At 40.4% G+C, this 26,631-nt stretch overlaps 1 protein-coding gene across 4 annotated transcripts in view; it reads left to right on the top strand.

The window, feature by feature from the left end:
* Positions 1–26,631, top strand: part of LOC132138271 (gastrula zinc finger protein XlCGF8.2DB-like) — a 61,160-nt gene that overhangs the window by 21,524 nt on the left and 13,005 nt on the right. The window contains exon 1 of one of the 4 annotated variants that reach the window (XM_059547672.1): positions 24,546–24,674. The exons of 1 other annotated variant lie outside the window; for it this stretch is intronic. The gene's annotated coding sequence lies outside the window, so the exon portion shown is untranslated. 2 more of the 4 variants (XM_059547682.1, XM_059547690.1) reach the window with 2 other exon arrangements.

Here is a 26,631-nt window from a genome sequence, read left to right as displayed (position 1 = left end):
AATGCTTGAATTGTAACTATCTGAGCTCTGAACGGCGTTGAGAGTACTTTAGGCGAATAGCCGCGTTTGGGTAAAAGTCTGACCACGGCTGGTTGGGCCATTTGGGTGCTACCAGGATCAACGCACATCTCTCCTCCCTGATCTTTTGCAGCACCAGCAGCATTAACTTGACTGGGGGAAAACCATACTTCCGTCCCTTGGGCCAGCGGCTCGACAGCGCGTCTCCCCCCAGGGGGGATGCTGTCAGTGAGAAGTACAGAGGGCAGTGGGCGTTCTCTTGCGACGCAAAGAGGTCGATCTCCGCTTTGCCAAACAGATTCCAGATCATATTTATCGTTTGCGGATGGAGCCTCCATTCTCCGTGTACAATGCCGTCCCTGGACAGCATGTCGGCGCCGCAATTCAAACTGCCCGGTACGTGCACTGCCTGAATTGACAGAAGTACCCTGTCCGTCCATAACAGCAGCTGTCTCGCTAATCCCTGCAGGGATCGCGAACGTAAACCTCCCTGGCGATTGATGTACGCCACCACCGCCGTGTTGTCCGTTCTGATGAGGCTGCGGCCGCCATCAGACCGAGCAGTCTCTGAAACGTTCTTAAGGGGATAGCTCTGCCTTGAACGAAGAGGACTAGTGTATTGTGAATCGACTGGATTCTCGGCTCTGACAGCTTCACGATCATAGTGCGCGAGTCCAGTATCATACCCAGGAATGTGATATATTGGCGCGGCTGCAGCGTGCTCTTCTGAATGTTCACAGACAGCCCCAAACCTGTCAGATGGGCGAGGAGTCTGTGTTTGTGTTCCTCGAGAGTGCTTCTCGACCGTGCGATGACTAACCAGTCGTCGAGATAGTTCAGTATGCGCATTCCACTGAGCTTCAGGGGAGCGAGCGCTGTATTCATGCACATTGTAAATACACGGGGAGCCAAAGCGAGCCCAAACGGCAACACTTTGAACTGGTACGCCACCCCCTTGAATGCAAAACGTGGGAAGCGCCTGTGATGTGGGGCTATCTGGATGTGGAAGTATGCATCCTTTAGATCCACTGCAATGAAGTAATCGTCGGGCTGAATGTGCGCGAGGATCTGCTTCACAGTTATCATCTTGAACGTGCGTTTCGCGAGCGCTTTGTTCAGTAATCTCAGGTCTAAGATGGGGCGCATACTTCCGTCCTTTTTCGGAACTAGAAAATAATGGCTGTAGTACCCTGAATTTCTCCGTTCCTTGGGCACTATCTCTACTGCTTGTTTGGCCAGGAGAGAGGATAGCAGCGGGGCGCTCTGTTCTGATACTTCTGTCATAATCACACCGCCGAAGCGGGGTGGTCTGCGAGTGAACTGGAGCGTATAGCCGCGTTTTATCGTGTTGATCACCCAATAAGATGCCGCGGGGAGCGTGGCCCACGCGCTCAGTTGACTCAATACAGATGGTATTAATGCATGCTGCGGCGGGGGCTGCGCACCAGCCACCGGGGAAGCATTGACCGCTATATGAATGGCAGGTGACTTGTCCGCGGCTTCTTGCACGGGAGCATACAAAGCAACCTCCTCGCGTTTCCCCGAGCTTCCGCTTTGCGAAAGGTCTCTCGGGAGAGAGGCTTCACTTATGTAGCGAGTAATAGTAGAGGGAGGAAGAAAGCTCTTTTGCTGAGGCATGTAATGCATGTTTATTGAAACAGAACACAGTGGTTTCATTATCACAACATTCACATAGTTGACGAACTCTGGGCGGGAACACGCCCTCTTCGCTGCGGGTCCGACGAACACGTCCCTTGGCTGCTAGAGGCTGGTTTAGCACCAAAATGGGGCTTCCTGGGCTGCCTCTGGCGGAACGGTGGCTCTGGCTCACGACGCTCTACCGCGCTCAGGAACGCGTGCCTGGTATATCCCGCCGGGCGCTGCGCTGAAGAAGACCTGGACCTCGCTGCAGGGGGGGCTTGAGACTGTTTCGGCAGGAGATGAGGCATCATCTTAGACTGCTTGACGGTCTCGGCGTATTTCTCCGACAGAGATTCCACTGCGACACCGAAAAGACCGGTGGGGCTCACCGGTGCATCTAGGAACTGCCTTTTTCGGCATCGCGCATGCCAGACAGTGTCAGCCACAGATGGCAATGCAGGACCACAAGGCTGCTCATATTGCGGCCGATTCCCTGCGCGACCTTCTTCGACGCCGCGAGAGCTAGATCCGCCGCCATGCGCAGCTTCCTGAGCGACTCTGGGTCCGGGCTTCCCTCGTCCAGGGACACCAGGAGCAGAGTTTGGAAGACCTGCAGGATTGCCATCGTGTGGAGGGCAGATGCTGCATGTCCAGCCAATATGTATGCCTTCTCGGCGATGTGAGCAGTAGCTCGACATGGCCTAGACGGCAAAGAGGCGGTTTTCCAGCCGGGAGAAGATGCCAGGTGGGCCGCGATAGCATCCTCGACGGGAGGCGGTCGCGCGTATCCCAATTTCTCCGCCCCTTCCACCGTCGTCAGCAGCTGGGTCCCCTGTGCATGGGCTCGGGCTGAGTAAGGGGAGCGCCATGACCGGGTGAGTTCCTTGTGGACCTCAGAGAAAAAAGGTGCGGGTCTCTGCGGGGCTTCAGCCTGGCGGCCCGCGCCGAGGAAGGAACCGTCCATCCATCTCTTAGACGGCAGCTCCTTGGGGGCTGTCCACTCCAATTCCATATCTGCCACCACCTCCGTGAGGATCGCCATAAGCTCGGCATCCAGCGATGTGGGGGCAGCTTCAGACGGGGCCTCGGACCACGCTCCCGGGTCTGAGGCATTAGTAGACATGGCGTCGTCCTCGTCATATCCAAATGAGACCATTTCCCGCGCTTCAAGTGGAGGGCAGTAACTGGCCTCCGAGTATGAGAAGGGATCTTCCACGTGAGGGTGGTGTGGGCGTTGGGCCGACGCCAGTACCTCGACAGAATCCGTCGACGGAGCTCTCTGCAGTCTCCCGGTTCGCGGCTCGACGGCGGACGGGGGAGAGGCAGGAGATACAGGGCCACCGTTGCGGGTAACGGCCAGCCTTGCACGAAGGATCTTGATGGGAAGCTCCTCACAGGCACGACATCCCGAACCTTCGAATGCCGCCTCTGCGTGAGCCCGACCCAGGCACAGCACACACTGCTCGTGTGCGTCCGGGAAATCAATGGGCCCACCACACATGCGGCAAAGAGACATTATAAGAGAAAAATCATCGGAACGCGAGAAGGGATAATTTTCCACAATTTTCCGCTCTGTATGCGTGAATCCACGGCGAAACTAAACTCAAGTGAAGAAAAAAGATTCTGAGGTTTTTGGCGCCCGCCGTCACCTATATTGATGGCTGTCAGCCAATCAGGTGAGGGCGAGGGCGCCATTGGCAATTTGCTAGCAAAATAGTTATTCAATCAGACTTCATAATTTCGAGGAAATGGATTTCCCCATACGTAATGTCGAGAGACCGACTTGATAAGGGAATTATAAGTTCTGATATATAGTTAGGGGCAAGTCCATGTAGAGCTTTAAACGTATGTTAAAACCTTGAAATCAATTCTTTGTTTCATGGGAAGCCAATGAAGAGAGGCCTGTATAGGTGAAAAATGTTCTCTCTTTTTTGTCCCAGTCAAGAAACGAGCTGCAGCATTTCGGACTAACTGTAATCGTGAAAGCGATGACTGACTAATTCCAGCATACAAGGCATTGCAATAATCAAGCCTTGAGGAGATAAAATTGTGAATTACAGTCTCCAAATCCTGAAAGGTAAGGAGGGGCTTTAACTTTCGCAGTCCCTTTAGCTGGAAAAAGCTAGCCCTGACCACTGAATTTATTTGTTTATCGAACTTCAGGTCGGCATCTATAATGACCCCCAGATTTTTCACAAAGGAGCAATTTTTTGACTGAAAATGCCCCAAGGGACCACTGTATTTGTCAATCTGTGGTTTAGAGCCAAATAAGATAATCTCTTATTTTGTCTTATTTTCATACAACTGAATGAAATTCTCATCCATCCATTCTTTAATATCCTTTAAACATGCTAGTAGAGAAATGACAGATTCACTTCCAGAATCTAATGGTAAGTAGAGCTGGGTATCATCTGCATAGATGTGATAGGAGATGTCATGGTGCTCAAAAATTGAAAAATGGAAGCCTATAAAGAGAAATTAAGACTGGACTCAGAATCGAACCCTGTGGCACCCCACAGGTGATTGGCAAAGGGGATGAGAAAATTTCTACAGATATGCTACAATTTGATAGATAAGACTCAAACCAATTTAAAGCAGCATCACAAATGCCTGCCTCGTAATTTAATCTTTTTAACAAAATGCTGTGGTCCACAGTGTCAAAGTCTGCGCTTAAGTCCAACAGAACGAGGACTGCACAGTTTCCAGAGTCAACTGACAACAGAATATCATTAGTCACTCTTAGAAGAGCAGACTCAGTACTGTGCCTAGCCTTAAAAGCAGACTGAAAAGGATCTAAGATGTTGTTAGAAGTTAAGTATGGTGTAAGTTGGAGTAACACCACTTTTTCTTTTATGAGAGCCATGCTTAGAAAACGATGGGTAACAGTCAGTTACCGTGCTTTTTTTTTTCTTTTCTAAAAAGAAGGATCTAAACATTGTTTATCATTTATCAGCATTGATCAGTTATTCAATGTTCTGAGATGTTAATCTAAATATTAATAAAAAGCTAACATTAAGCTTTTCTAAAAAGAAGAATCTAAACACTGTTTATCATTTATAAGCAGTGTTTGGAATAACAGCGTTTAAAAGAACGGCGTTAGGTAACGACGTTATTTTTTCAGTAACGGGGTAATCTAACTAATTACTTTTCCCGTCGTTACAACGCCGTTAACGTTACTGAACGTTAAATGCGGTGCGTTACTATGCATTTATTTAATATGCAATCCGAACGCACCCCTGGCTCACACAGCGAGTGAGCAGGTGGGTTAATAACGAGATAAGCGATTATGATTGACTAAGGCAGAGTCATGTGTTTCATGGTAGCCAATCAGAGCCAGTGTTTTTACACACACGCGCCAGCGGCGCCAAACACACACAGTCACACCGAGTCACACACACGCAACAGCTAAACAGAGATTCGCAGCAGCAGCAGAAATGGCGAGTCAGGAGCAATCCGATGAAAAGTTGGCATTTTCAAGGTGGAGATATAAGCACTACTTCAAATTCATTGTAGTCAAAGGCAAGAACGTGCATGTAATGTGTGACACACGCATCTACTAAGCTAGTGGCCAAAAACACTTTTCTTACAAAGAGTGCAGGATAAAACTCTTGCTGTCTGTTGACGTGCAATAAATCTCGAAAGTTATGTACGAACACCTGTCTGTTCTACTTATTTCAACTGACTTGTGAAAACTGCAAAAAAAATTTTTTTACTGAAATACTGAAAAAAAAATACTTTGACATATAGCAACTTTTTTTTTTTTTTTTTACAGTAACGCAAATAGTTACTTTCCCTGGTAACGAGTTACTTGTATTATACAATAATTCAGTTACTAACTGAAGTAACTACTAACTGTGAGTAACTGTAACTAATTACTTTTTTAAAGTAACGTTCCCAACACTGTTTATAAGCATTGATCAGTTATTTGATGTTCTGAGATGTTTAAATGTTAATAAAAAGCTAATATTAACACTTTCTAAAAAGAATCTGAACATTGCTTATCAGTTATCAGCATTGATCAGGTACATTTTAATTAATGCTCTGAGATGTTGAAATGTTTGCTTTCATTGAAGCAGTAAGAGTTTTATTTGAAAATTGTACAAATGCGTTCACAATAAATGTGGGGGGGGGGGGGGAATCATACAGTTGTGTTTATTTGATTAGATGGAGAATTAGTTCATGATGGCCCTACACATAGCCAATGCTTTGCATATAGTCCAGTGCAGCTAAATATTTATCTACTTCCATGCAGAGCCATACATACATACATAGAGTTGCGACAACGGAAGTTTGAAATGTTTGGTTGTCACGTGATTCATGTAGACTTGAGATAGTCCCAGGAAGTGCGTTGGCGGCCATTCAAACTGATAGAGTAGAGTGACAGAACTGCGATTTCTGCTAATAAGGAGTCAATAAATGCATTCATTTTATATATTTATACAACACACCGACATATGTATGGAGCATGAGTATGTAGTTACAGCGATGTTGTTTTTAAAATATCAAATCAGGTAATTTTTGAGGATTAGTGTTCAAATACCATTATTTAAAAAACTTAACCTTTGGCTAACGTTAAGTTGTATAAACACGGGTTGCTGTTGCCTTTTTACGTTACATATTGTTCTTTTTTTTCCACTGATCTCATGTTAAGTATTATATGATATAGACAGGTTATATAATATAGACAGGTAATAGTCAATAAATCACAATGACTAAAAACACTCCACCCATGTTTTTGCAAACGCAGTTCACTCTAAATTTATATCAATAGGGTGCATTTTATTATGGAATTTAATTATTTAATACGTGTAATAAGGAACAAACTTTATAACCTATTTTTTTACCACTTCCACTCACCGCTGTCACACGCGGTAAAACGTTATATTGACCTAATATGTAATGTTAGCTAACTTTCCCCACCCTGCAAAAAAATATGTTTAGACTCCTTTTCTCTAATTCCAAACACGATGGATGAAACTGAATTAAGAGAACAGATTTTACAATTAATAGGGTGTTCGTTATTAACTTTATTCAGCTCCAATCCTAGCCTAATCTCTTAGTTATCTGATAACATCCCTTAAATCTACTCATTTAATGAGTAAGAATCTACTAGAAGGTTTTAATTTACAATTTATTGTTGTTTAGATGTACTGATAATATACAATCTTATTTTAACGTCTTACCTTTTAAAAGTGTGTCGCAAACGGTTTGTTCTGCTGCATCTCTACGGCGCGGCATCGGTTTGCTGCTACTTCCGGGAACTATTTAGAGGCTCCACGAGCCGCCAGTGCTGCAAAAAAAAAGTGTTCCATTGGAGTCAATGGAGTTGTCTCAACTTTCTCTCTCTATGGCTATGTTTCCTTGCATGTTGAGGGTTACATTGGGTCCACAGCAACACTAAGTCCAGCCAGGTCATCAGGACTCAAAGGACAGTCACTCTCAGGGACATGGACACCACAGTTGGGATCACAGGGTATAGGACCACTACTTTACCAGTCATTCAAATGTGCAAATCCTGTAAGATAAAGTCATTATTTCTACTGCCACCAATGCATGGTGTTTTTGAGTATAATTCACAAATATTTACCTCATTGTATTCTTCGGAGTTGTGCTGTAGACCCATATGCCTAAGTTGATTGGGAGTGAGATTTCTCTCAGTTGAAAGAAGGTGATTGTCCCAGCCATCTCTGAATACATCAAGCTGGGCTTGCAGTCGAGGAATAAAAACATACTGGCAGCAGAAGAGTTGAACACTACTGGACAGGTCAAGGAGACCATCCCTCCGAACACTGTTCGGCATCTTACTGCCATGAACACATCTTGCCAGATATTTCAGGATTTAAAATATTATTATATGTCCAGAAACAAGCTACTCCACCTGAATAATAACTAGCATGTCAATAAAAGAGAACAAGACAATAACAATAATTGAAGAACTATAGTTTGCAATGTAATAGTCCTGTTAAATATATATTTAAAATATTTATTAAAAATAAATACTGTACTCATGATAATGGATACCTCTGATTATGTACACTTTTCCCTGCAATGAAGCTGTTTCTCCCGGATCCTCGGATGGAGAACATAAGGCGAGCGACATCAACATTTTCCACCCCGTGGTCACCCCGAACCCTTGAAGTAAATAAGGAAGAATTTAAAACTGCATAATTTTTTTTACAATTCATATAATTGACAACTTTAATATTCTTTAATAAGACAAGATAATATGCCATTCATACAAAGTACAATTAGTTGTATAGTTAAGAGTAAAATATAACTGTAACTGTAAGTATCACCTTTCTGGTAAGCCACATCTCTCAACAGCTTCACTGAAGAAGGCAAGGGTTGTGGAGGCCTTGTTGTTATTTGCCACACCAAGATACATGATCTACAGGAATAAAACAAAATAACTCATTACTTTCAGCTATAAGTAACAAACCACTTTTTAAATAATTGTTAATACTTTAAATAAAGACTTCTAACAAATGATTCTCACTACCTTCCTGGAGAAGCCATCAATTCCAAATATCCCCATATTGTACCTACATTGAGCAAGTAAAAAAATGTGTATAAACATCTATCACCTTAATTTATACATTGTGAACAAGCAATAGATTTGTTTGTAAAAGTTTGTGGTTTGTGTCGCATTTCCTAGAGAAAACACAATTTTAATGTTACAAAACTAGTTCAAACAAGTACTTCCAATATCTTAAAAATGTTAACTGCCTAAATTATACATCAGGACTATGAGAAAAATAGATGAGTCAAGTCAAGTCACTTTAATTTACATATCGCTTTTAACAATATGAATTGTTTCAAAGCAGATTTATAGTGATAAGAGAAAATTACATCAACAGAGATTGTTTTGGCTTTACATAAACACTAGGATAAAGTTATTGTCCAGCTAAAGTTAGTTTTTTTGATTGATTCACTCCCTTTGCGAAGACATTACAGTAGTTATTAACTTAGGAGCTGCTAACACGACACGGTTATAAAAAAAAGTCTGTGACTGGACTATAAAAATATATCATTTTTGCATTAAACAAACCTGAAATTAAAATACTGGACACATATTTGTTATAGTCGTGGCACAGAGAAACAATAATAAACATAAACTTAGCAGATCACGTTTTTCCCCTTCTCGTTACTTCGGGCGCCAAGCAGCGACCCAAAGTAGCTCTTCTGATTGGCTGAAATTCTCTAATCTCTAAACAGTCCCGCCCACTACCTCTACAGATGCACAACTCACTTTTGAACCAAATATCTCGGTGCAAAAGTGAGCGCACGAAACTTGTCACTTGAAAGCGAAAAACAGTGTTTGAGATTCATCGCAGCAGTTTCAAGCAGCTGTAGTTATGTACTTGTGTTTGTGTTAGAAAAATATACAAGACATTTCTGAGAAAATATTCTACAAGTGTGCAACTCTCATTGGATGAATTCACGTACTAATTTGCCGATGTGCAAAGTTTCTCCATGTGAGTGGTGAGGTGGGGCCACCAGGGATTGGATTTGTTGATCCAGCATATAAAAACAGATGATCGATTGGATTGAGTTCTGGGGAATCTGGATGCCAGGGAAACACCTTGAACTTTTCCATGTTCCAAACGTTTCCTGAACAGTTTCCGCACAGTTACTTACAGTGGGTTACATTATCCTCTGGAAATAGTCCACTGCCATCAGGGAATACCATTGCCATGAAGGGGTGAACGTGGTCTGCAACAACTTTAGGTAAGTGATGTAAAAGTAGCATCCACATGAATGCCAGGATCCAAGGTTTCCAAGTAGAGCATTGCTCAGGCTTGTCTTTTTCCCATAGCACATCCTGTATGTTACGTTATTATGTTTTTCATTGTGTTTCATAATACTTGTGTTCTGTTGGGTGTTTTTTGTTTCAGATCGCTGCTGATTTTCTAAGAGTGATGCAGTCTATCAGTGGTAATTGGGTGATTAGCTGGTGGTCCTTTTAAAATGCCTCTTCTGTACTTCAGAAGGTTGTTGACGCAACATCAGGCCGGTTGCACTTAATGTATTGTTAGTGTTTCTGAGTGTTTCTGTTGATTGTTTGTTTCCTTTGGCATGTGGTAGTAATGTAGGGGGGATCTACCCATTTAAATGTCATTTCTCTTTTTTGGTTAAGAGTAGTTAGGTTAGGTTGATTGTATTTATTTTTCTTTTCTTTGTGACAGGTTATTTATATTGCTGTTTTATTTTATTAGATTGGTTTTGTTTGTTATTTTGGGCCTTGGGTCATTCTGACGAAAAATACCATTTCATTATTCTTATCTCTTTATATTTCTTTATATGCGTCCCTCAGACGAATTTAGTTTTATTGTTATTTCTTTGTTTGGACCATGGGTCTCTTAATGAATTCTACTTACTTTTCATCCTCTATTCATTGAAGAAGTCTGGGACCATCACCTTTAACTCAACCTGGCCAAGACAGAACTGCTTCCAGCAAACCCATCGTTTCATCACAATTTCACCATCAAGTTTGGCACATCAATCGTAACTCCTTTAAAAACAGCTAGAAACCTTGGAGTTATGATTGATGATCAGCTGACTTTCTCAGACCACATTGCTAAAACTGTCCGATCCTGCAGATTTGCTTTATTCAACATCAAGAAGATCAAGCCCTTTCTTTGGGAACATGCTGCACAACTCCTTGTTCAAGCTCTTGTTCTGTCCAGGCTGGACTATTGCAATGCTCTCTTGGCAGGTCTTCCAGCCAGTTATATCAAACCTTTACAATTAATTCAGAACACAGCAGCAAGATTAATTTTTAATTAGCCAAAAATAATGCATGTCACATCTCTGTGTATCAATTTGCACTGGCTTCCAATAGCTGCTTACATTAAATTCAAGGCACTAATGTTTCCCTACTGTTACGGCTTAAGCCTTTTGGGATTATTGATTTTCTTTTTTGGTGCTGATTTGTATTGTCTTTCCTTTCCAAGGTTAAGCTCCGCCCATGCGCACCTGCAACCTGTTTCTGTGAGACGCTCAAATGAGACAAGGAGCATGGACACTGGGCGGAAGTGGTGTGTTGCTGCCAGTCGCGTGATCACTACAGTAACTGTTTAAGCTCTGTGAGGAGAGTGGCATGCATTTGTCAAGGAGCTCTGTATGTATTTCGCTGTTACACCAGCAAAAGAGCTCTGTGAACGTCCTGGTATCCAGTAGGGATAGGTGATATATTATCTTTTGCAATATACCATTAAAAATGAACCTAACTATAAAAAGTTGTCTCCTCACGATAATAACGATATGCCTAGTTTATGATATAACGATATGCCTACATTATGCCTAATGTAGTTCTATGCGCGACCCATTCACCACTTAACAAACATGGTGGAAGACGAACATGAGGCTGAGAAGGAGCTTGTCGCTAACTAAAGAGCTACCTTCACAGTTTGGAACTGGTTTTGTTATAGAAAATCAGATGCAGAACAAACAACTGTAATATGCAAGGTTTGCAGAAAAAGACTGGTTACAGAGAGTGGAAACACGTCCAATTTGTTCCACCATCACAAACACAAACCAGAGTATGACAAAAGTTTGAAGATATGCGAGGAGATGGAAACACCAAGTAGACCTAGGGCTAAGAAAATTCCTACTCGGTCAAATAATGCCAGCGTATTTGCTAATTGCATTCCTTATGATAAGCACAGTAAATGATGGAACGAATTGGCAGTGCCGTTTTGTTTGGCAAAAGACATGCTGCATTTCCAAACTGTCGAAAACCAAAGATTCAAGCGAATGATCCATAAACTGAACTGAAGTTCAAGTTTATTTTATTTATATAAACCATAAAAACATACACAGAAAGCAAAGCAGATAAAAATAACAACCAGAATAAAAATGAACGTATAATAGTAATCAATACACTAAGGAAAACAAATCACAAGATCTTAGGCTTCTAAATGGAGTGTATAAATTAAGGAGTTCTGAGAGGTAGGTAGATATTTATAAACAAGGAGTAGAATTTTGAATAGTGCTCAACCGATATATCGCCAAGAATGATATATCAGCTGATATTTGGTATTTTTCAAAAATCGTCATTGACTGACAAGTTTTTCTGTTTGGCTGATGCATTCAATGCAGGACTTTTATTTTGACGATACACTTGACTTTTATTTTGATGGCACTGAGAGCGGCAGCGCCTGAGCTGTGTCCCAAAAATTGAAATGCGTGGACTCCAGAGTGTGCATTTGAAGTGTGATTGTGTCACAGTGTCCTAATTCAGCTGTCCCAATTCAGAATGCACCAAAGACCACATTCGATTGCGTCACCTCGTCGCAACAATGGCTGAGGGATTTCGAAAGTGACTTCAAATGCGCCCTCCGTTTCCCAGGAAAATGAAATGTCCATCTGTTGGACACCTCACACCCTACCATGTCCCAGAATTTCAAAATCACACCAGGTCCCCAGATAATACTAATCCCGTGCGAATATGGACTTCAAAGGGCTCTTCGTGCACTTCGGAGGCCTGGCCTCACACTCAGGGGTTCACACTCAACTTTGGGAGACAGCTATAGTCAAAGCCACTTTAAGGCAAGTCATTTCACTTGGCGGTCATCTTTAAAACACCTCTCTGGTGTGCAAGTACAACTCCTTTCACTTTCTATGGGGAAACATTACAAAAACTGTTCACTAAGCTTATGAAATCACTAATGAAATCTGACAACTGTGTCATAAATGTTTCTTAATGTGTCATAAATGTTAGATAGAACTGTTAAACAAAGGAATTAAATGTGTACATAAAGTATTACAATGATTGTTTTTAGATTATTAGCAACAGAAAGGCAAACATAATTAAATTCACAAACCTTGCGAACTTTGATGAATTCAGTTGTGAGATCCTGTGAAGTGTGCATTTTTATCCTGTATGATCGCATGTGCTCTGCGTGAAGGTCGATCAGTGTGAATTAAATGTGGACAGGAGGAATTGGTTTCACAGATGCCTTTTCTTCTGAAAACTTGCAGTATTTTCAGTCACAGTATCATGCTTGAAGCCTATTCTTTACCTATTCAACGGGGGAAAGATGAAGACACAGATCACACCAAGACAATCAAAAGTTCAATACTGGACTATATGAACACCAAATATGGTAATCTAAGTCTTGATCCATGCAGATTTCAATGTGATGTTAAAGGCTTTGGCTATTCTGTTTTATACTATCTTATACTTATTTTTATTACTATCTTATACTTAAAGATTCTAATCAGTATCTTGATGTGCCACACCTGTGTGGTGGATGGATTATCTCAGCAAAGGAGAAGTGCTCACGAACACAGATTTAGACAGATTTGTGAACAATATTTGAGAGAAATAGGCCTTTTGTGAACATAGAAAAAGTCTTAGATCTTTGAGTTCTGGCAAAAACAAAAGTGTTGCATTTATAATTTTGTTCAATATAGTTATTAATAATGCTTACAAATTTATTTGACCACCCACCATGAGAATAAACACAAATATATAACTTGTTTGAAACCAGAAATAAAAAAATTGTATTGTCATTTATAAGGCAGAAAATAATTACAAACTAAAACAACTAATTGTTTTGTTTTCTTCCAAATTCCTTTGTTATGCTGAACATAAAAAATATATTTGGAAGAATGTCAGTAATCAAACAGATCTTGTCCAACATTCACTACCATAGTAGAAAAATTAATACTGTGGAAGTCAACTGGTGGCCGAGATCTGGTTGGTTACCAACAAAAATCTTCCTTTGTGTTCAGCAGAACAGAGAAGCTTATAGGCTGTTTCAACGGCAATAACATAAACAAATACGCTTTTGTAGCCCTAACTTATCTTTCGGTAGACTTCCAAATAGAATCAATAACAACAGCTCAAACCCCTCTAGAGTAGATTATTTTTTGATAAAAAGCTAAATATGTTTGCTGTGTAAATCAGACAGACCTATTGAAAATGCAAATTCATTCTCTGCCAGCAGGAGGGGCTTCGAAGCGGGAGAAATAGAGGTTTGCCCAGTAACTGCTGTACACAAAGCAGCGCTCTGCTCACAAACACTGCTTTATCAGCCATATAACATGCAAGATTAATTGAAAATGACATTGAACATTTTCTAAAGAGAGTCTTCCTTCAGAAATACAGTTGAACAATAACACCTGCACTTCGTTTTGATATCGTGGCGGCTCGCCACAAGTTAATAAATGTATGGAACACATCCCACAACACGACCACCCGAGCCCAACTTCATTACTCATCACTTTAACTTTAAATGCGTTTGTAGTCTGCGGCACTAGCCAGACCAATAAACAAACACAGACCAGAAGTTAACTTAGAGCCAGGCTCTTGTGCCCAATGAAGCCATCTATAAAGATTTGGAACACCCTGACTGTGAGGAAATGATGACAGCATGTTCATGTTTGGGTCAAATCTGTCTTTAAGGCATTTGATTTTGTAAAGTAGAACTTTTGCGTGTCGTAGTATTTAAAGTCTGTTACCATCAGACTGAAAAAAGCAACCTCTGCCAGAAGTGTTCTTCATGTGTTCAGTGATTAGATTATAAAGCTTACAAAATGTTTATGATAAACTAGTGCTATGACCAAGAATCTGCTCTAACAAAATGTATAATCGCTCGGTTTGTGGTAAACATGCCTAGTGTGAGTGCCCCCTTATCACCCTGGTTCTTCAGATCATGAAGCCAAGTTTTGTGCTGAAATGAGTGATGTTTTCACTTTAGGTGTCTGTGGTACCACTGAGGGGTATCGTCATCTTCCTCTGCCTGCTTCATCTGTGTGTTCAAGTCGTTCAGGAGGTGAACACTGTCTTGCTCAAATGACTCAGTATTTTTATGACAAGTAAGTACATTTGTGCTTGAAGTCGATGTTTGAATCAATATATTCAGTTTGAACCGTGAATGTGGTTTGAATAACAAAATGCACATGGAACAAGGCAAATACTATAATGTTTTATCGTAATTGCAATAACCTTAGCTAATACTTTATTTCGATAGTCCACTTGAGATATTCTACTAACAGTAAGTAACTTTGCAACTATATGGCAACTAGCAGTTAGTAGAGTATTAGTAGACTGTCTGCTTAATATCTTCTAACACTTTCTTTGTAAACTTATACTAACCCTAAACCTAACCCTAAATGTACCCCTACAGTCTACTCTGAGAGTTAGTAGACATGTAGTTGTAAATTAATGAAAATTAGTTGACATGTAGTTACTTATAGTTAGTAGAATGTCTAAAGTGGACTATCTAAATAAAGTGTAACCCAACCTTATGCTGTTTTATGTCTTTCAGTGTCCAGCCAAAGACCAAACAAGGAGCTGATGCTCAGTATGCTTTATCGATCTAAAAAAAATCTAAGAGAACCTAGAGGTGTGTTCAACTTAGAGCGGCGCTGTGCAGAAGGATCACTGTATGACATCAAAGTACCCTGAGAGAGCCATAGGAGAGCAGACAGATCCTTATGCTTTCTAATCGCTCTTGCTGTACTTTGATGTCATACACTGATCATTCTGCGCAGCGGGAGCTGAAAGTGTCTGATCTCGTTGACCGGTTCTACTTGAACACACCTAATATAGCAGCAAGAAGCAATTATTGGGGCCAAGCACCAAAAGCAGGATCAGACTGATTACAACATGGAGTAATTAAAAACAATTTGCATTTATTCAGTAAAGTTGAAAAATCTAAAAATAAAAAAAGTATAATATGATTTATTGCTTATCACAGCACTTTTTGGTGCTGTGACCAAACTGATGTGGTGTAGTCAATGTACAGTGAAAGTAGTTACACTGTAATTTACAGTAACTTGCTGGCAGCAATTAGCTAGTAAGTTGCTGTAGTTCATTTCACAGTATGCTTACTGTAAACCTAATTGCAGTAACTTTAAAAATACTGTAAACTTTTTTACAGTAATAATCACAGTACTGTGTTTCATCGCCTCATATATTTTACTACTGTAATAAGGATTACAGCATTAATTTTGTGTACTGTAAAATGAAGACACTGTTTTTGCCACAAAATGCCATTTATTTATAACTTTTCACACTTTTAAGTTCTAAATTCATAAAATAAAAATAGCATAGCAAAAAAAAAAAAATCTTCAATAGGTAAACATTTATCTGTTAACATTTCATTTCGTTTTGTATACAACAACACTTTTCTGAACATACAAATCAATCCTGTTCAAATGTATTAAAATGTTCGGTTAAAATTAGAATGCATAAAAGGCAAATTAAATTATTTAAAAACAGCAGGATTTCAAACAGTAGAATTTGGTCCCTGAATGTTGTTTTTCTCCCAGAACTCAATTTTTCTTCAGAAACGGGCCTGAATTAGTCAATTTCCTGGGCTGGAGTCTTCTACCCTGCAGTGGAAGAAATTAATTATTAATGGAAAGGTTTATAAGCAAGACAGATGGGTTGATGACAATATATAAAAGTTTGATTAGATCATTTGATTTAGCCAGTAATACAATGTGCACTTCTCTATAAACCAAAACTCTTACTTAAAACACACATATTAGGGCCTGGAGAGAAAAATCGATTCACCTAGCTATTGCATAGATTCTAAAATAGTTTTTTTAATTTTTTTATTACAGAATCTAAAATCTATGTCCTTGCTTGTAGATGAGGTTGACAGAAGTTAGCCACTTTCGTTCCAAGAGAGGATGAAATGTGTGGTTATCTATGAGTATTAAAGTGTCGTAACATCCAGAGTGTACATGTAGAAGAGACATGAGACTGAACACACTGAAAAGCCTTTGCCCTGCTTAGATGCTGAGAGAGAGATTAGACAAGAGAGCTGCACGATTCATCTTCAAAGACTGTGATCTCGGTCATCGCGACCTTTCAATTTGTCTGTCTACTAAACTTTGACAAAATCATATCGCAACATTCATAGACGTTAGTCATGAAACAGCTTCACAAATGGTCTTTTAAACAAATATTTTAAGTTTTGATATTTTATATGCTCATTACAGTGAGCACAATAATGGAAGTGTGAAGAGTAGAGATGGGAATTTTGAGTAATTTAGAAGTCAAGTACTCTAAAAACCAAGTACTTTATTTGCATGGTGAGTTAAAATAAAAGTTTGATGTTTAAAAATTACACAACAGTCCACATAAACCCAAATAAACACTTTGAGAAGTATTTTACTAATCAGGTAGGTGGTTAAAGAATGAGTACTCAAATATTTGTTCCCATTCCTAGTCAAAAATATATCAACATCAAATAAGTGCTTACCTCTGGATAAAATCTAATGTAGTGGTTGCCTCCGCAGGATATTCCATGTTAAATATATAGAATGATGCAAAAAGCACAGCCAGAGCAGAAGTGAATTCGGAACGCTCACTCAGTTGGATTTGGTTGGAGAACTCTGCCCTCGATGGAAAGCATCCACCTATATGCCCCCAGAATGGACTCTCCTAAAAAAATTAAGTTGAGATTGCACAGCATTCAATCTGATATGGTTTAATGTTTGGCAAAAAAACTTTGCTACACAGTTCACTTTCATAACATCCTCTAATGCACAGCCAGGTAGTGAGCCTGCACATGTATGCACAGTGCAGAATTTGTGCACTTCATTTAGTAAAAATCTGGGTGTCTGTAAAGTCCTGATCATATAACAGAATACTGGAGACATGGATTACACATGATGAGTAAGTGTGACCTTTTAAAATGAAGTTTTGAAAGCATTTTGCCTTTATACATGCATTGAGCTCATTTTTTTATTGGATCAGTGACAACTAGAGATTTTCGGAATCTAAGTGCAAAATGACGTAAAACCTTGTTCACACACAGTGAATCGATACAAATATACTTAACACTTAATATACATATATACTTAAAATTGTGATCTATTGTGTATGTGTAGTGCTGGGATCTTACCGAGCATGATGAGTCTTAAGAGTGCTTGGCAGGGAAATCTGGGCCTCAACGTCTGCTTGGGTGGAAGTTTCCTGTAACACAAAACATACAGAAAAAACACTTTTAGAAATCACAAGTACAATATTCATAAGAGAAAGTGTGTGGCAATACACACTTTTGAGATCTAACGTTAGGTACATATGTGTTTGCAACACACAAAATGTCTTAATGTTTGCAAGTTTTATGTGCACTTTCTAGGGATTGTGTCTGAAGAGAAACAACATTGTTTGCATTTGAAAAACATTTTATACATGCTAGTTCATATAATTTATGTACTTGGATTGATTGTTAAGGCCTCTTTGCTGCAAGAAATGAACCAAATGGTAAATAAAAATACGAGTAAGATCTCGATAAATCTTAATACAGTGCGAGTATATTATTATGCTTCCACTTATAGAAATCCAAGATGGCGCCGCACATGGCTGCTTCAGTGCTTGGCTCTCCAGTGTTTGTACTGTTTTTGTTCGTTTTTCCTGTTTTTTGTTTAACAAACACGATCAGTTTCACCAGGGATGAACTGCTGAACATTCGGCAGAACACACCACATGATATTTTTCCGGATTTCTATTATACAGACGTTTTACTGAACATTGTTATCGGAGGAGCAGCGGCGCTGATCAAGCGCTTCAAGACGCGCAGACGGGGAAAGCGAGCGGGAGCGCTCGTCAGACTCAGGAAGCGCGGTTTTCGAACGCCGTTGCCTAGCATCCATCTCGCAAATCTCCGCTCTCTACCCAACAAAACGGACGAACTGCTTCTGCTCTCTCGGACAAATAAGGATTTCTCTCACTCTGCTGCTCTGTGTTTCACGGAAACCTGGCTGAATGACGCCATACCGGACAGCGCACTCCATCTGCCGGGCTTTCAGCTGTTTAGAGCGGATCGCGACGCAGAATCAACGGGGAAATCGCGCGGCGGCGGGACATGCTTTTACATCAATGAACGGTGGTGTACAGATGTAACTGTATTAAAGAAGATGTGCTGTCCTGATCTAGAAACGCAGTTTATCAACTGCAAGCCGTTCTATTCGCCGCGGGAGTTTCACTCGTTCATTCTGGTTAGTGTTTACATCCCTCCTCAAGCTCAAGTAAGTCTGGCTTTACAGAAACTCGCTGATCAGATCACAGACACAGAACAACAACACCCGGACTCTGTTTTAATCATTCTTGGGGACTTTAATAAAGCCAATCTCTCCCGTGAACTGCCAAAATACAGACAGCATGTTACCTGTCCCACCAGAGACAGTAATATACTGGATCACTGTTACACCACAATAAAGGATGCATATCACTCTGTTCCACGAGCAGCTTTGGGACATTCTGATCACTGTCTGGTTCATCTTATACCGACCTACAAGCAGAAACTTAAATCTGCTAAACCTGTAGTAAAGACTGTGAAGAGATGGACCAGCGAAACAGAGCAGGATTTACAATCTTGTTTTGACATCACAGACTGGAGCGTTTTTGAAGCTGCTACCACCGATCTGGACGAACTCACAGAGACTGTAACATCCTATATTAGTTTCTGTGAGGATATATGCATTCCTACCAGGACTTATTTAACATTCAACAATGATAAGCCATGGTTTACAGTAAAACTCAGACACCTTCGTCAGGCCAAAGAGGATGCCTACAGAAATGGGGACAGGGTCTTGTACAATCAGGCCAGGAACACACTGAACAAAGAGATTAGAGCGGCTAAAAAGACCTACGCTAAAAAGTTGGAAGACCAGTTTACTTCCAACGACTCTACTTCAGTTTGGAGAGGACTGAGAGCCATCACAAACTACAAGACACCATCCCCTTGCACTGAGGCTAATCAACGACTTGCTAACGACCTGAATGAGTTTTATAGTAGATTTGAAACCCCCAACACCCACTCTGACCATCTCCCTACACAACCATTAACACCTCCTGCAATCCCCCTCTCCATACCTCCTGCTCTTCAAATCTGTGAAGATGATGTGCGCCAGGTCTTCAAGAAAAACAAAAGAAGAAAAGCACCAGGCCCAGATGGCGTTACACCAGCCTGTCTGAAAACCTGTGCTGACCAGCTGGCCCCCATCTTTTCACAGATCTTCAACAGATCTCTGGAGTTGTGTGAAGTGCCTTCCTGCTTCAAACGCTCAACCATAATCCCCATTCCAAAGAAACCCAAGATAACAGGACTTAACGACTACAGACCTGTGGCTCTAACGTCTGTCGTCATGAAGTCGTTTGAAAAACTGGTTCTGGCTTATCTGAAGGACATCACTGGACCCTTACTAGACCCCCTGCAGTTTGCGTACCGAGCAAACAGGTCCGTGGATGATGCAATCAACATGGCATTGCACTTCATCCTGCAACATCTGGACAAAACAGGGACTTATGTGAGGATCCTGTTTGTGGACTTTAGTTCGGCTTTCAACACCATCATCCCAACAACCCTCCAGACCAAACTGACCCAGCTCTCTGTTCCTAGCTCTATCTGTCAGTGGATCACCAGCTTTCTGACAGATAGGCAACAGTTAGTGAGACTGGGGAAATTCATGTCAAACAGCTGCTCCACCAACACTGGTGCCCCTCAGGGATGTGTTCTCTCCCCTCTGCTCTTCTCCCTGTACACCAACGACTGCACCTCTAAAGACCCCTCTGTCAAGCTCCTGAAGTTTGCAGACGACACTACAGTCATCGGCCTCATCCAGGACGGTGACGAGTCTGCTTACAGACAGGAGGTTGAGCAGCTGGCTGTCTGGTGCAGTCTTAACAACCTGGAGCTGAACACGCTCAAAACAGTGGAGATGACTGTGGACTTTAGGAGAAACCCCCCTGCACTTTCCCCACTCACCATCATGAACAGCACTGTGACTGCAGTGGAGTCATTCAGATTCCTGGGAACCACCATCTCTCAGGACCTGAAGTGGGACAATCACATTGGCTCCATTGTGAAAAAAGCCCAACAAAGGTTGTACTTCCTTCGCCAGCTGAGGAAGTTTAACCTGCCACAGGAGCTGCTGAAACAGTTCTACTCAGCCGTCATTGAGTCAGTCCTGTGTACTTCAATTACTGTCTGGTTTGGTTCAGCTACAAAATCAGATATCAGAAGACTACAGAGAACTGTTCGGACTGCTGAAAGGATTATTGGTGCTCCCCTGCCCACCCTCCAAGAACTGTACACATCCAGAGTGAGGAAAAGGACTCAGAAAATCACTCTGGATCCCTCACATCCAAGTCACCCCATCTTTGAACTTTTGCCATCTGGCCGGCGCCTCAGAGCCGCAAATACAAGAACAGCAAGGCACAAGAATAGTTTCTTCCCCCAGGCAATCTACCTCATGAACAGTTAAATGTTTCCCACTTAAACTTATGCAAAAATGTGCAATATCCTTATATTTATTTGTTACCCCTCCATCCTAGAACATTCCTGCATCTCACTCAATCCTATTCCATTATCATTTATAGCACAATTGTTTATACACTTATTTATTTGCCAATTTGTAAATCTCCTGTAAATTGTTTTTTTTTTTTTTTTTTTTTTTTTTTGTCTGTGTGTTGTTGTCTCTGTTTACTGGAAGCTTATGTCACTAAAACAAATTCCTTGTATGCGCAAGCATACTTGGCAATAAAGCTCTTTCTGATTCTGATTCTGATTCTGATTCTTATCATGAATAAAACTCTCGATTGAATAACACTTTCGAATCGGCCCGCTTAAATGTCTGATTCTTCAGGCGCCAGCGTTAGCAAGCAAAAAAAAAAACAAAAAAAAACGAGTGAGATTATTCAAACGGCTACCGCGTCAGCACAGACATCAAATACACAATTTCAAATTAATGTTATATATATATACAATGCTAAACGTTACTCTTTAATCAAACTGAAGACATTATAAATGTACGTTAATGTTGCCAGAGAAGACAAATCTTTATACAGTATATGCTCCCACATGTCGGGAATGGCACTTCGAATTAGACTATCAACAATCTCGTTTCTGCGGTTTGACTTGCGATGAAGTTCAGAAAAATGATGAACCTATGAAAAATGTCTAAAGTCTTATCTAACTGCGTTTTCTGTCGAGTCTGGACTCTGGAGTCGGCTCACTCGGCTGGCTTGGCTTCACTGCTTCACGCGCACGCACGGTGATAGTTGACGTTAGCTTGCCAGAGAAAAATCCGGCTAGTGCACCAACAGACACATCAATTAATTCCAATAAAATTTTTATTCAACAATGTTATCCTTCTCTGTTATCCTAATTTTTTTTTGGTAATAAAATGAACACAAGACAAGAGTTTACTAGCAAGTGTCCCGCTATTTTACCTCTCTCTCTCTCTCTCTCAGTGCACTCTTGAACAAAATAATAATAAATAATGAATTAGTTGAACAAATAGTTAACTTTAAAATTCCAAATTAATTAGATATTATTGCACATAAGTTTGTTGTAAAACAAAGCTTTGCACGTTTTATTGGTAGTGGTGATATTTATTTTGTACAACATTAGCAACTGCTTTTTATCACTTAATTAGAAACACCATAATTTAAATTGTGTGATCAAATGAGGTCTTCTCACCAGTGATGGTTTTAGAGGACAATTTCTTCTCGTCGCCCCCTGTCATTTCAAAGAATAGTACAATGGGAACTCAACAAGTATAAAAGCCTCGTCTGTCTGGGAAGGTGTTTGGTCAGCAGAGGCTCGTGAAGCAGAGCTAGGCGGAAATATAAATCCTGTTTGTGTGGGAAAGTTGGTTTTATGTAAGACATTCGTTAGACATTCGATTTTTACTTAAACATTAGTTTACACCTAATCGCATAAGTCAAGGATCATGCTGTATCTCACTCAGACCACATTTACATTTTACATTTACATTTATAATATTTTAACGAAAAGTAATCAGTCTTTGCGTTTATCTTTCTAGAGTGAGTTTACTTAAAAACAGCGATTGTATTCTCTCATCGCTGGAAAATATAATGTAGCGATTCAGTATTTAAACTGTATTTAATAAAAGTCGTGGGGCAGCGTTGACAAGTTTATTTTCTCCTGGATGTGTGAGCTGCATGATTTCCGATATGTGTGTGTGTCAGTAAGCAGCTCATTAATACAGAACGATAATTAAAGGTGCTAATGCACACCAGTATATGTGTGTATCGTAAGAGCTAGACGACGAATGATGGCGTGTGACGTCATGGTAGTGGTGTCCCAATCCTTAGGGGAATATCCCCACCCCCCCCAATCCTTAGGGGAAGTGCTATAAAATAGAATTGGGATTGGGCCTAAGTAAATTGCTGGTATAGGCAGTTCCCTCCCTGGTTTAATCTTTAAGTTTTCTCTAAACCCTGATAGTTACCACCACGTCCCCACACAATTATCACACACTATTGGTGCACACACTCTCACACACACTCAATACCCAGTGATATTTTGGTTGGTGATCGACAACACTGCACACGGTGACAAGATAGCACCACCACCGCTCTCTCTCTCTCACACACACACACACACACACACACACACACACACACACACACACACACACACACACACACACACACACACATATGTGGAAATCTGCCTCCCTGCCCTTTTGGGGTTTGACCTACAGCACCTGTAAATGAACAAACCAGATCAAAAAAGAAGCCAATTTACAACAATTCAAGCAAAACTAAATATACCCAAGAGAATAAAGAAGTGAACAAAACTGAAATAAACAAAATGAAATACACACTGGGCTCAAAAGAAATGAACAATCAAATAATACATTTAGATCATTGAAATCATCCGGCCTTCCACATCGAGTACATATAGAGCAATATAAAAGACCCTATATGTACAGATATCAAGTTATAGGCCAAATATGAGCCCTCCAACAAAGGACAATCAAAAAAGACAGAAACAAAATCCACAAACAATCAACAATCAAAAGTGAACGTCAAGCCATGTTTTGATTCAAAGCATCAAATTTGAAATGAGCTCATTTAGTCAGATTTCTCAGTTTAAAAATGTATGTTATCTGTGTTCTGTTGTGAATAAAATGTTGGCTCATGTGATTTGAAAATCCTTTAGTTTTAATTTTATTCAAAATTAAAAAGCGTCCCCACATTTCCAGAACTCGTAAGTAAATTTCAATGTTGTTTTTTTATGATGAATTGAAGTTAATTCGTGATTAGCATGAAACATGCTATATTATTTTTATGTACAGTGAAAAACTTACATACTGTACAGCACCTTTAAGTTTCCAAGTAGTCCCATTTTCTCCAGAACTGGCCTAAAAGAAGAGAAAAAGGAAAGACTTAAGAAAAATATTAATTAATTTCTCATAATTGTATTTATTTTTTTAATAAATCCAAAAACGAAATGGCTGCCATCTACTGGTTGTAATTGTTTGCTAATTTCATGTAATTTTCATCTAAAAAATATTTATTTTTTCAGGAGACCCATTTATCATATCATCATGATTGAAAAGTGAATCTTTCAAGTGAATTTCTTCGCACAGTTATAGAGTTGAGAAAAATAATGAAGGTCTTAAAATATTATAAGTGTTTAAAACATGTATTCATGCCTATGAAGGTAAGTTATCAAGTATCAAGAATACCATTACAATGTTGTTTATGAGATTACATACAATTTCATAAATGTGTAATAAATATAAAATATATATATTTAAACTTTAAATATGATATATAATATAAATAAGGGTCATTTTTTATTGAGATTTGATTTCATAGTCTGAAAACTGAATAAATGATCTTTCCATTGATGTATGGTTTAATTTATATAATATTTAAATAACTGATAATTAGGCTATATAAGTAATACATAGTATTACTAAAATATATGTTTGATGATACAGTAAGAAGAGCTGCAGGGTTTTCTCTGTAATCTGGCTCTGTGTGGAAGCTGTTCATTGTGTCTGAGCTGGTTTGGAGATTTATAGAGATGATAGGTTAATCGGGTAAGAGTGTCAATGGTCCATTAGAGGGATAGGTGGCAGTAATGCTCTAAAAGTCTGAGACCCGCCGTAAAAGAAGAAGAGCTGGGTTTGAGAAGGACAGAGAGGACTTTAATTTTGCTCTGGCGGCGTGACGTCACAAGGCTGCGCGCGCGCTCCCGCGTCTGTTGTGATTCGGCTCAAGAAAGGTCTGTGTTTGTAATTAAACTGTTTAAACTGATAGAAACCGTTCAGTCAATTATATAGGTTTTAAGCGTTGCGAGATTAATGATCTGCTATGGAATGTAATAGTGTAATACGTTAACATGAATATACTTTATTTTTGTGATTGAACGCATCCACACATGAGTAACAGGAAAGGTGAGTTTTATTCCGCTCCCCGTGTCGTGAATCAGTTTATCATAAACACGAATTAGCTCACTAAGTAGTGACGGAGAAACTGAGCTCTTTGACAGTCCATTGAATCGTCTGCTTCTCAAATTCAGTGACTCGGTTGAATCGTCTGCTTCTCAAATGATTCAGTGACTCGATTTAATCGGTTGTTTCTCAAATGATTCATTGATTCGAATCTCCACTCGCTGACGTCACCTGCTGGTCAAAACTGTGTACATGAAGTGAGAACAACAAATATCTGTTACAAACCAGCTGAAAATTTTCTCTTGCTAGTGTAATTACCGTAAGTGTATATAATCTACAAACTTTGTTTCACATGTACATCACAACTAAATATGAATTGTCTGTATAACTTGTGCTCTTTTAATATTTTTTTTGTCTATAGTCAGGTGACTTAACTCTCCCTCCCTTACTAGTGTGCTGGCTACTGAACTAGTGTGCTGACTACTGAATTAGTCTGCCAACTACTGAACTAGTGTGCTGACTACTGAACTAGTGTGCTGAACTAAAGTGCTGACTACTGAACTAATGTGTTGACTCCCTTACTAGTGTGCTTGCTACTGAACTAGTGCATTGACTCCTGAACTAGTGTACGGACTCCTGAACTTGTTTGCTGACTACTGAACTAGGGAGCCGACAGATATTTAGTTGGGTTTATTTTGTTCTCTGTTCATTGTTCACATCAACTTAAGCAGAAAGTCCTGCTAAAGCGACTGAGATCCTCGTGACACACTGATACTGAATTAGTGTGCGGACTCCCTAACTAGTGTGCTTACTCCTGAACTAGTGCATTGACTACTGAACTAGTGAGCTGACTACTGAACTAGTGAGCTGACTACTGAACTAGTGAGCTGACCACTGAACTAGTGTGTTGACTACTGAACTAGTGAGCTGACCACTGAACTAGTGTGTTGACTACTGAACTAGTGTGCGGACTCCCTTACTAGTGTGCTGGCTACTGAATCAGTGTGCTGACTACAGAACTAGTGTGTCGACTCCCTTACTAGTGTGCTTACTACTGAACTAGTGTACTGATTACTGAACTAGTGTACTGATTACTGAACTAGTGCGCTGACTAATCTAGTGTGCTGACTACTAGTGTACTGACTACTGAACTAGTGTACTGACTACTGAACTAGTGTACTGACTACTGAACTAGTGCGCTGACTAATCTAGTGTGCTGACTACTAAACTAGTGTACTGACTACTGAACTAGTGTGCTGACTACTGAACTAGTGTACTGACTACTGAACTAGTGTACTGACTACTGAACTAGTGCGCTGACTACTGAACTAGTGCGCTGACTACTGAACTAGTGCGCTGACTACTGAACTAGTGTACTGACTACTGAACTAGTGTGCTGACTACTGAACTAGTGCGCTGACTACTGAACTAGTGTACTGACTACTGAACTAGTGTGCTGACTACTGAACTAGTGTGCTGACTACTGAACTAGTGCGCTGACTACTGAACTAGTGCACTGACTAATGAACTAGTGCACTGACTAATGAACTAGTGTGCTGACTCAAACCAAGATGGTGCTGCCTAGTCTGGTCGCCGTCCAGGTCACTCCGCTTAGAATGTGTTTTTATTTACTTTTTACTTACTTTCTCAAATCAGAAACCGTGGGTGGACAGAACAATCTGCTGCTTACAACGCTGGTCTTCTGTCAGGAAACATGAGTGAGTACAAAGCATCGTGCTATACTCTCCAACGCGCAGTAAGAGCCGCCAAACACAGATACAGGGAACG

The sequence above is a fragment of the Carassius carassius genome, chromosome 1 (assembly GCF_963082965.1).
Source record: "Carassius carassius chromosome 1, fCarCar2.1, whole genome shotgun sequence".
Lineage (NCBI taxonomy): Eukaryota > Metazoa > Chordata > Actinopteri > Cypriniformes > Cyprinidae > Carassius > Carassius carassius.
Note: the sequence above shows the minus strand (reverse complement) of the source record. Positions and strands in the feature narration are given on the sequence as shown.